General features: G+C 35.3%; 1 long non-coding RNA gene across 1 annotated transcript; it reads left to right on the plus strand.

Annotated features, from left to right (window-relative positions):
- Nucleotides 1-2,744: 2,744 nt before the first annotated feature.
- LOC148157817 (uncharacterized) lies at nucleotides 2,745-11,296 on the plus strand. Its single transcript, XR_015764045.1, has 2 exons — nucleotides 2,745-7,178; nucleotides 7,461-11,296. It is a non-coding gene; the product is annotated as an uncharacterized LOC148157817 (long non-coding RNA).
- Nucleotides 11,297-11,521: the final 225 nt, after the last annotated feature.

Consider the following 11,521-nt stretch of genomic DNA (forward strand, 5'->3'; position numbering starts at 1 on the left):
AAAATGTATTAAGTATTTAACATCTAGGTGTTTTTATGGGAATATGGATCTTTCAGATTATTTTGAGAAGCAATTTCGATCATATTTTACATTTTATTGTGTCATGTAGCGTGGGCCGCTGGTCTTGGTCTTGACTCGGTCTCGGACCCCAAAAGTCTTGTTGGTCTTGTCTGGGTCTCGATACACTCTGGTCTTAGTCTTGTCTTGGTCTCGGGTTAGGTGGTCTTGAACACAACACTGCTTCATACTCTGCGAACCAGACCCTAAACTTAAAGACTGGGTTGAGGATTTTCCCCTTCATTAATGACACTTTTATTACATACATTATATCTATCATGATAATTCAGGGTGAGTTATTTTTAATTCTAAATAAATATCCTTGTTGGACTATTATTTAAATGCTATTCTCTTTCAAGACATGTTTACCTAAAGCTAGCAGCTAGCTAATAGCACAACAACAACAGCCTAATGTCTGTATGATAAAAATACTGAATCGATAGATAAGAACAGTTTTTCCTCGCCTGGCTGTCTCCTCCCGCTCAGTAGTTCTTCAGAGAAAGGCAGACGCAGAGGCCTGTCAGTGTCTGTTGTATTTCATTACCTCTCTGCTTAAACCGCTGAAGCAGAAACGACATGTTCAGCGTTTTCCGTCATCTGACAAGTAGCTAGTCTACTCCACATTATTCACCAAAAACGTTTTTTGTTTTTTTTTAATTCACCAAAAACTGATCTGTAATCTGTAATGTTCGCTACGTTGAGCTCCAGTTAGCCGCCTTATCTCACTGCGTGAGAGGCAACTGCGTCATGCGTCACGGGCAAAAGGTCAAAGGTAACAAGGTGACCGGCTTATTATGTTGTACAAAAAAGAAACAAAAAAGCAAATAATTTTAGTACATGTTTTTATGTGTCAGAAGAGGGAAATAATAATACCAAAAAATAAATAAATTGACCAAAAGTACGGACGCGCATTGCTATCACGCAGGAAAAAATTTTTTCGAGCGCTATCATGTTATAACGTGATACGTATCTTGTTAAAACGTGATACGTATCTCGTTAAAACGTGATAGTATCTCGTTAAAACGTGATACGTATCTCGTTAAAACGTGATAGTATCTCGTTAAAACGTGATACGTATCTCGTTAAAACGTGATGCGTATCTTGTTAAAACGTGATATTTATCTTGTTAAAACGTGATATGTATCTTGTTAAAACATGATAATTTTATGTCCAGGAAGTGGCGGTATTATGCTAGGCTAGTACAGTGGCTAACATGAATTGGTCAGGTTTCCTTTCATGTTTGGTCTACAACATGTAGAGATATGGATGCTGCTTTGCACTGTGGTTAAAACCATTAATAGCATGCGTACTCTGAGCAGGATCCTAAACAGAACGGGACTGCACCGAAGGAAACGTCAGTCCGGTCCTCTAGCTGTAGCGGCGTTCCTGACTGTCTGGATCGAAGCTCAAGTTGGCTTCCGATTGTAGCTTCTGATTTGGGAAATGGCTAAAGGGAGATTATAACGGAGGCTCAGACGTATTTGCTGAACAGTTTCTGTTCAGATTTGTTTTAACAGTACACTTGTTGTTGGCAACGGCTGTTCGTAACCAAGCAACCGAAATCAATAGTGGCAAAAGACAAAACTAGATTCTGTTAAGCATTCTTCAAAATAAAAGACTTCCTCTCTCCAAAATAAATCATAAATCAGCAAAAGCTGAATGGCCTCCTTTAAGCGTCCTGAGAAACAATCACCTAATGATCCTGATTCATAAATCTCTACTCGGCTTGGCTCCAGCATTCTTAAACTTTCTTTTACATAGGTCTGTTAATTCCCATTCTTTACGTTTTAACAATATTTTTCTTTTGCATGTTCCACTTTTCTGAACTGAAAAAGGGAAGCAAGCTTTAGTGTGATGGCTCCTACAGCCTGGAAACAGCTCCAGTCTGAAATAAAGATGTCAAAACTGGTTCCACTGGACTTATTCTTAAAAACAGACGAGATTCTATTAAACAGTGTCACTGTTTTTAAATTCTTTTCTACTATTTTACACTTCTGCATATGTATTAATTTTATTTTGTAACCAGGTTGCTGTGTGTTGCAGACTTCTACCCAGGTCCCTCTAGAAAATAAGATAAGATGTGTATCTCAACGGGGTTTACCTGATAAAATAAAAGAAATAAAATAAAAAATAATAATATTTGTCAGATATTGGTCAAAGATTTTTAATATTTGTCGACAAACAAGGAGCAAAGAAGAGACACCTCTCCTTTACCATATAGGTGACTTACAATAATGTTTTCTAATGAAGACAAAGAGGGTAGATAAAGATTATTGTGTTGCTTTGATAAAATAAAACTCTGAACTTGAAGATAGTTATAGAAATATTTTGTAGGAATATCAGACACTTTAGCTATATCCTTAGCAGTTTAAATCCTGCTCTACATGGATGAACATTACATCGGATAGTTGTTGTACACTCAAAAAAATGAACATAGGGGGTTATTACATTAATAAAAGAATATCATGTACTTTTAACACAATAATTTCATGTTTTAAACAAAAACGTGATAAAATCATGTTGAACAGACAAGAAATATTTTGTTTATTTTGTTTACTTGTTTTGTTCATCAACTTAACGTTTATGAAATTGAATCATGTTGAGATAACACGATTCATTATAGTGTTGAGAAAATAAATTTAAAATAAGCTAGTTTTAAAACTTAACATGTCTTGATTCAAATGGCCTGTTGAGATTAGTTAAATTAGTTAAATCATTATGATTACTATTATGTGTTGAGATGCTTTACCAAGGCCGAGAAAGAGTCACACGCTGTTAGACAAAGGGCCCATAGTAAAGAGTTACATTTTTGATTCTGTTAGACACCAAGGTCCATTTCTCACGAGAAACAGAAACTTATCAGGCCACAGAGACATGGTGTGATTTCAGGGAGTGTCTTCAGTTCATATAATCAGCTGCCCTCCTCTTTTTCCTTAGACGCTGCACAGACTTTTTTAGAAACTCTTCTCGGATGTAATGGTAAAGTGTCTCCTTTCAGCGCTGAAAGTTAATAAAATAAGTAAAGTCTGAATGCTTTTCTTGGCTGATTTTATGCTCCGTGTGTCAATACAAATTATGATTCATCGATTGAGACTCTCGTTCTCAACAGATTGTAGCAGAGGATGGTTTTGTGTTGACACATGAGCAGAGATTGGACTGGCCGTTTAGGCGCAGACTTTCCGGAACAGTACTCTGGTGTAGGGCCCACATGAAAGGTAAGGACACTTGTTCCTTAATATACACCATTGTACTGTTTCTCAGGTCTGTATAAATTTCAGTTATCAGCCATTGTATGTACTATTTCCCAGGTTTGTCTGCTTCTTACTGAGTCGTCTGAAGTTGTCCATCATTGTTCATTGTCAGCTGTTGTTCGTACTGCTTTTGATCTGTTTGTCTAAAGGCTTTCGAGTTGTTCATAGGAGTAAGGTTAAAGTTAAAGTTAAGAGTCAAAGTTAAGTTGTTAAGAGTCAAAGTTAAAGTAAAAGTAAAAGGTCGATTGGCACTGCAGAGGGAGGTCGCTGTCCCCGGCTTTTCCCGGACGCGGGGAAGGTAAAGGCGAGGTTTTGTCGGTTTTATCCTTGGGGAGTTCTGCCCCCTAAAAAGAACGCGTAAAAGCCAATCTGAGACTTTGCTTGAGAAACGCAAAATGCGGTGAAAGCGGTCCATCATAGGAAAAAAGATGAGACAAGAGAATAAAGAAACAAGAGAATAAGATAAAGGTTGATCACGATCTGATCCTCATTAAGTTTTAAGTGTTGAAAGAGGACAAAAATAGGAGCTGTAAAGCGTGGATCCATTTCTGTGTGTCTGAAAGCTGTGTGTGTGCCTGTCAGCTGTGTGTGTAAGCTTCTGCCGCTGAGCAGACGTTATGTGTTTAAATGTACTATTTTATGTTTATTGTAATGTGTTTTAAAACCATGGTCAACATTGGGAACTTATAATCTGTGGGAGGTTTTTGATTTTGTTTGCTGGGTTTGATTTTCTGCTGTCTTTGATTTCCTCGCCGCCGTGCGAGCAAAACTGCAAAAAAAAAAAAAAAAGAAAAGAGAGAAGAGGTGATTTTTGAGCCTAAATTTTAGCCTAAACAGATGGAGGGTGAATCTGAAAAGGGAAAATATGATCCAAAGTGGGGCATCGGGCCATGGATTGAGCTCGGTGAGCAAATAGAAGCATTAATAACCTATTTTTTAAAGCATGGTGAATATGAAAATAAGGGAGAAAGAGAAAAACAAAAAAAAAATGGGACTAGAATACCTGGTGCAGAAGAAAGGAGGCGACCTGTTAAACAGCCTTTGGGGAAATATTGGCTGGAAGCAATAAATGACACTAAGGGAAAACTTATTGAAACTAAATTAATCCTGCACAATTCACTATATTCACATGTGGTAAAATTAACTGTATGAAGGATGAATGAAATTACATAACAGGTAAAATTGTAAACAAAATAAAGTGACATCTAATGGGTTGAAGTTCTAGAAATTTTTGCTTAGCTGTTGATGGGTTAAAATTTGAACTTAATGAAACTTGAGAAACTGAGGTTTATAGCAGAGTTGAACTTTATCATGGATTAATCAATATTTGTCTCCCTCATTATCTTATCAAAAACAGGATTTCTTTTCATGTGAAACTTGGTCACCTTAAAATGTCTAAAGAGGGAACAGGATTGGTAAATAAATATGAGTATGTGTTTGATTTAAAAGGTGATTATGAAACAGCTCCAGATTCAATTAAGGTTCATTACAAAACATTCTTGTCTCAAAGACAATGTATGATTCTAAATCCAGATAATTCGGTTACCTTACTTCAAAGTGGGAAATAATGTGTTGGAAAAGGAATAATCACATTTCAGCTTTGGTTTAAAACCAGATATCATTTATTACGAGACTGTTTCATTTGGTTTGACATGTTTTATTTTATTTTCATTTGTATTGACATTATTGTTGTTTTTATTTTTCTAATAATAAACCAACTAACCAACTAATTTACTAACTGAACTAACTGTTGATTTCGAAACACATGCGTGTCTTGGTAGAAAGGCACAAATTGGACATGATGAAACTTTTAAAGTGGATATGATAGTAATTGATTATGTAAAAACAAACTGATTGGACAACAAATGGCTCACAACATTTGTGTGCCTTAAATTTTGATTGAAGTGATACATGAATCCAAGTCCAACCAAACATTTGATTTGAAACGCAAAGACATCTTACAGTACTGCATAATTTTTGTCTACATTTTTGCTCCTCTGCCTAAATCAGGGGTGGCCGGGTCCGGTCCTCGGGGGCCGCCGTCCTGCAACTTTCGGATGCGTCCCTGCTTCAACACACCTGAATCAAATGAATGGCTCGTTATCAGGCCTTTGTAGAGCTGATCCCGGTCTGTTGGAGTAGGGATGCTTCTGGGACTTGCAGGATGGTGGCTCTCGGGGACTGGACTTGGCCACCCCTGGCCTAAATTGATAAATTGTTCTTTTGTCGATTCACACAGAACATTGACACTGCTTTTTAGGAAAGCAATCCAAATTCGGATCTGAACTCTTCAAAATAATGAAACTTTTGGCCTTTGCAGTACAGTTTCAGTTGGACATTTTAGACATATGTAAAAAAAAAAAAAAAAGAGAGAGAGTCTCTGAACAATATTTTGTTTGTTTTTTATTTACATAAGAAAACAAAAGGGGGAAATGATAAATTATAAACATAAAACATTTCTGATAAATCTTTACATTTAGAACATTTAGAATTTTAGACAGAAGATTTGAAAAACTTGTGACACCCTGGAATATTTTAGTTTTGGAGAATAGTAACATGCAAAATTGCTTTCAAATTTTTAAATTATATCAACAGGGGGCAGAGAAGAAATAGACTCTAATTCCTAGTCGGTTTATAGATATGGTTAATTATGAAATTATTCATTTGACATTATTTAATGAGCTCTTATACTGTACCTTCCTGCATGACTGAAATACAGAGTTATATAGAAGCTCTTACTAAATTGAAATCTGTAATTTAAAATTGAATAGCTTCAATCAATATCTATGCCATGTTTATTTAAATATTCATGAATTTCCTGCATCACCTCTAATTTTAATTTTATAAAGTTACTGTTGGATGTAATTGTTGTCAGTAAGAAAATTTTGGTTGAAAGTACTATAAACTTTTACGGAGCCCCTTTAGGGAACACGGGCAAAAATTCAGATAAAACGTGAACAACTTTTTAAATTCTAGAAAGAAAACTATACATAAATACAACACTCAGCTGTTTTGAAAAATATCAGGATAATGGTAACATTTTCATTAAGCGTGGCATTATCACAAGGATGCTTTTGTGTAAAACTGGACACTATTGAATTAATTATTTTAAATATGCATTTGAATAACCAATTTCTGAAAAGTGTATGTAGCTGAAATACTAAATTTTGTTTACACTTAATAATTTCTTAGAGTTTAATTTTTGAGAGGAGTTGATTCCATAATCGGTTAATTCTGAATCATCTTAACACATTTCTATTTCTATTTCTCTCTGGAGCTCAGAGACTGAGGCAGTGGCCCTTATCTGAGCAGCTCCAGTGACCCTGAGCCTGGCTGAAACAAAAAAATAAAAGAAACAAAATAAAGAGACAACTCTTCATCTACATCACAAGCTAAAGAAAACACATTTAATTTATAATTATGTGAGCAAAAGGTGGCATACACTTTTATTTTCTTAATTTACTTTGTGTTTTACTTGGATTGATCTTTCCTGTTGTCACCTGAAGGTAGATTGCAGCTTACAGGAACTCACATTGGATGTTTGACTGTGATCTCTGAGGAAACACCTGGCTAAAGGACGAGACCCAGGCGTCATTTCTGAGGGTCTCCTATGGCAGAAAAGACCAACAGCTTCTGCCCGACGTGAGACAGAGGTTTGAAAACAATGATTCATCTGCTGTATCTCTCCCTTCCCACACAAGGGGGGCCACATACTTTGTCCAGATTTTTCTGCACAGCGGGACTGAATGCTGCCCTGGACAGATTCTGATGGGGCAATTGGAACATCACATGTAAAGTTGGACTGAGACTCAGAGGCGGTCCTGCTTGTCTGTTGCCGTAGTTGGTCCTGGGATTTCCCTCAGTCTACAGGTTGGAGACAAAATGGCTGCCAACAAAACTTTGTAGCTCTTAATGATTTTTCTAGAATTTTTGGATTATGTGATGCCACTTTTTCTCACTTTAGTTTATTTACAGCAAATTCATTATCTACTGCCTTTGCACTCTGACCTCTGCTACTTGACCCCCAGAATAAGTCTAACGGTGCAGCAGGGTGTTAGAACTCTCTGCAGTTTACAGAAATATTTTGTTTGCCTGAATGATTATAACTCTGATTGTCCAACATCTGGCTAATATGTTTCTCTCCTCCACCAGGACAACAACTGAAACAGGATAAAAGTCGGTAAAATTGTTAATTTCCTGGTTTACAAAAGCACATCCGACCACAATTCAAATACAAAAAAGGATAGTCTAAGTTCTAGTTGGTTCAAATTACAGTGGCTACAAATATAAGGACTATTATTTCAAGTTATGACTTAAATTTATTTGGAATCCATTTCAAATCTTAGGAAAATCTACTCTTTGGAAAATTACTCAACCAAATTATGGGTTTACTGCACATATTTTCAATCAACTGTTAAATTCTTTCACTGAGGTGTAAACACCCTGTTTTAATTACATCCAACTGTTACAGTTAGCAATGAAAGCAAATTTGGGCTAAATTATTTTCGTGGGTTTCTTAGGAGTTTCTGTACCGAAACACTAAACAGTGTTTCAGTACAGAAACAGGGGAAGATGCATGGAATTACTCTATTCAAGCAAATTCTGAGTTAATCTAAGAAAGTGAGAAATTTTTCAGTTTTTGGGCCTCAAGAGGTTAAATCAAAATTCACAAATGTTTTAATTAATCAAATGAGTTTCTAAAGTAATACTGAATATTCTGAATTGAATACATTCAAATTAACAATGTCATGTGTCAAATAGATTTCTACAAAATAGAGTTTAAATTGATTGCTGCTTCTCTCTTGCTATAATTCAAAATAATTTGTTCAACCAAGTCATGCAGAAAGGTCTAACCTGAACATTATATCATTTAATAAATCTAGTTGTATCAAACTTCTCCCCAAAACTGCCAAACACATTGATAAATATGATAAACACTACAAAAGAGGGTAATTCAGTTAAGTAAACATTCTATAGAAGGGTTTCAAGAGAACAAATTATTCAAAGGTTAAAATTGTTGAACTTATGGGATTTAAAACCATGATCAGAATAAAATAAGTCAGTTAAATATGAGTGACAGGGTTAACTTTATTCTTGTAAAAAACAACAACAGGCTAATCATTCTTTGAGGGTTTAAAATGGGAAGAAAATATGAGGATTCACATAAAAATTGGTCTAAATTGGGATTTACAAATTAGCAATTATGGAGCTGCTTAAAGTTAAAGGGTCAAAAGGATTGACAGAATAAAAAAGAATCTAGTTCTATGTGTAATTGTTGATCCAAGGTAATAATTCCTAAACATTTCTAATAATCATAATTTACAGTTTTTGGTCTGAGACAAAATAAGGTTGTCTTTTATTACACGAATGCAAAATAGTACAAGGGATCTTAATTCAACACGTATCATAAACTTTTCACACTATTGATGATATTTTACAAGCCTTTAGTGTAGAGGGTTGCTTCTCATTAAATGAGGACTATTGAATCTCGTTAATATAACAAAAGCAAAAGATTTATATATGGTTTAAGATTTCTGGTAAAGTTTCTATTAGGGATAAATTTTATATACATTTCAAATGATATTTCTTTGATAAAACGGGAATGTGGGCAGTTTTGTACATTTATTTCATAATCTGATCTTTTACATGATTTTTTGTTTGGTTTCTGATTTTGTCTGATCCTATGAATATGCCAACACTTAAAACAAATAATGTTATTCTTGAAGGTTGAAATGTGCTACTTAATTTAAATATTTCTTTTGCTATTATTAAGAGGAGAACTGAAATAATAAATGTTACTGATATATTGATGCTCTATTGGCTTAGTGTGAGAAAAACAAAAAAAAACTTGATCTTCAGCTTCAAGGAGAAGCCTTTAAAAAAAAAAGAACATTATGTTTACCAATCAGATGATGTAGAATCTTAAAGAACCTTCCTTGCTCTCCTCATCACCTGTGGATGCTGCTGTTCCCTGCCTGAGGTCCTCGGCTGTCCAGTGCATCACTTCCAACATAGAGAAGGGAAGCGGTACCGATAGAACCACACCTGCCTATCAGATGTTTTCCCAGAACTGAAAGACGACCATTGAACTCCGGCTTCCTATAGTATAAGGGCAGTACTAGTATCTAGTGACAAAACAACATCTTTTCATTCACTTTAATGTTCTTTATATAATCCATTGATTTCGCTTTTTGTTTTGTTTTTTCTGTTGCAGAATGAAGTCCAATCCTTTCTGGGTGTGCCGGGTGTGAGACTGTGGGCGCCTTCCACGATTGGTGGACCGAGTTAAAGCCGAAACGCCACTGAAGCCTCGCGGGCCTGTCGGGGTTTCCTATCGAGCTGCGCCGGCTCTACATCTGGACACACGCAGAAACTGATTTGACGTAGCAGGTCTCGCTATAGAGAAACTGATATGATTAGATCTTATTACTATTATTGCATTTTCCTTAGAGAGCAGTTTTACTTGTTTCCTCATCACAGTTTATTCATACCAGTATATTTTGAATGTGCTACCCTTGATCCTGATTTATTGCATTGGTTTGCTGTTTTATGAATGTGTTCATTGTTCTGTGCCTTTCAATACTCAGACTTCTGGGCTTTTCTTACCATTTCATTTCGTTTAACATTGCATCCTTTCTGTAGTTCATTAACCTTTAAATATTACATAGAAATTTCAGTAAGTTTGGTTTTTAAAACTAACACATTGTTTTACGCATCACTCATTATTGCTTCATTGACTTTAAAGGATAGTACCTCAACATTTCTATTTTTACTTTATTAAGTTTTAAGTAAAATCTACCTTTTAGTCATTTTACAATATTAACCTAACACTTTATTCTTTTTTGCATTTTATTAAGTTTTGACATATCATCCTAACATTCTATTCAATTTACATTTTGGTTAACTCTAACAACTTAGTGAATATAATTTTAATACTTTTTTTTTTACTTTAAAGATCACAATTAGATCCTCCTAACACTTCACCCATTTTATATTTTCATAAAATTTAACATTTATTCTTTTTAACTTGGATTAAAAATATATATGAAAAAAACTAACACAAAAATTTCAGACTTTGTTCTTTTATAGTTCATCACCCTTCTATGGCATGGCGTTGACCTGAGGTAACAAAAAGAAATAATAAATAAATAACAAGCAACATGAGGGTAATGATTATAATATTTGGTTCCAAAAAATATGTAATGGTTTGACTTTATGATGGATGTGTAATTACAGATGATGAAGCTCTGACAAAACTGCAAAAATATTTTCTTCTACAAAAAACAAAGAAAAAACAGTCATGCCATGGTGGGTTGGCTTATGTTCCTCCAAATTTAACACTCTAACATCCTTTAACAATTTTATTTCCTTACATGTTCTTCATTAGATTGTAAGAGGGATATTGTGGTTTCGATCCACCGCCTAAGAGGCATAGGGGTGCCCTGTCCGTTTTTACCCCCAAAATTGAAATGAAATGAAATGAGATGAAATGACATGAATGAAAGACAACATCAATGACTGAAATGATCAAATGTATGTCAAGATCTGTAAAAGCCTCGGGGGATGTTTTCCGGAAGGGACAGTGTCTACTCTAGGGTTTGTCTTCTCCTTTTTGGGCTCTTTTAGAGCCCAACAGGGGGTGTTGAGATTAGTAAATTAGTTAAATCATTATGATTACTATTATGTGTTGAGATGCTTTACCAAGGCCGAGAAAGAGTCACACGCTGTTAGACAAAGGGCCCATAGTAAAGAGTTACATTTTTGATTCTGTTAGACACCAAGGTCCATTTCTCACGAGAAACAGAAACTTATCAGGCCACAGAGACATGGTGTGATTTCAGGGAGTGTCTTCAGTTCATATAATCAGCTGCCCTCCTCTTTCTCCTCAGACGCTGCACAGACTTTTTTTAGAAACTCTTCTCGGATGTAATGGTAAAGCGTCTCCTTTCAGCGCTGAAAGTTAATAAAATAAGTAAAGTCTGAATGCTTTTCTTGGCTGATTTTATGCTCCGTGTGTCAATACAAATTATGATTCATCGATTGAGATTCTCGTTCTCAACAGGCCTAATTGTGGTTTTGAAATTAGTAATGTATTCTGGCTCTTTGACCTTTATTTTACCTGTAGTTCCAGCAGATGGTTTGCTAGGATCGTTTGAACTGCCTTTTGTCTGTGGGAAAACAATACAGTGGAAGTTGTAGCTTTTCACACTCAT

The sequence above is a fragment of the Poecilia mexicana genome, unplaced genomic scaffold (genome assembly GCF_051168715.1).
Source record: "Poecilia mexicana isolate PSO_F unplaced genomic scaffold, ASM5116871v1 scaffold_8, whole genome shotgun sequence".
Lineage (NCBI taxonomy): Eukaryota > Metazoa > Chordata > Actinopteri > Cyprinodontiformes > Poeciliidae > Poecilia > Poecilia mexicana.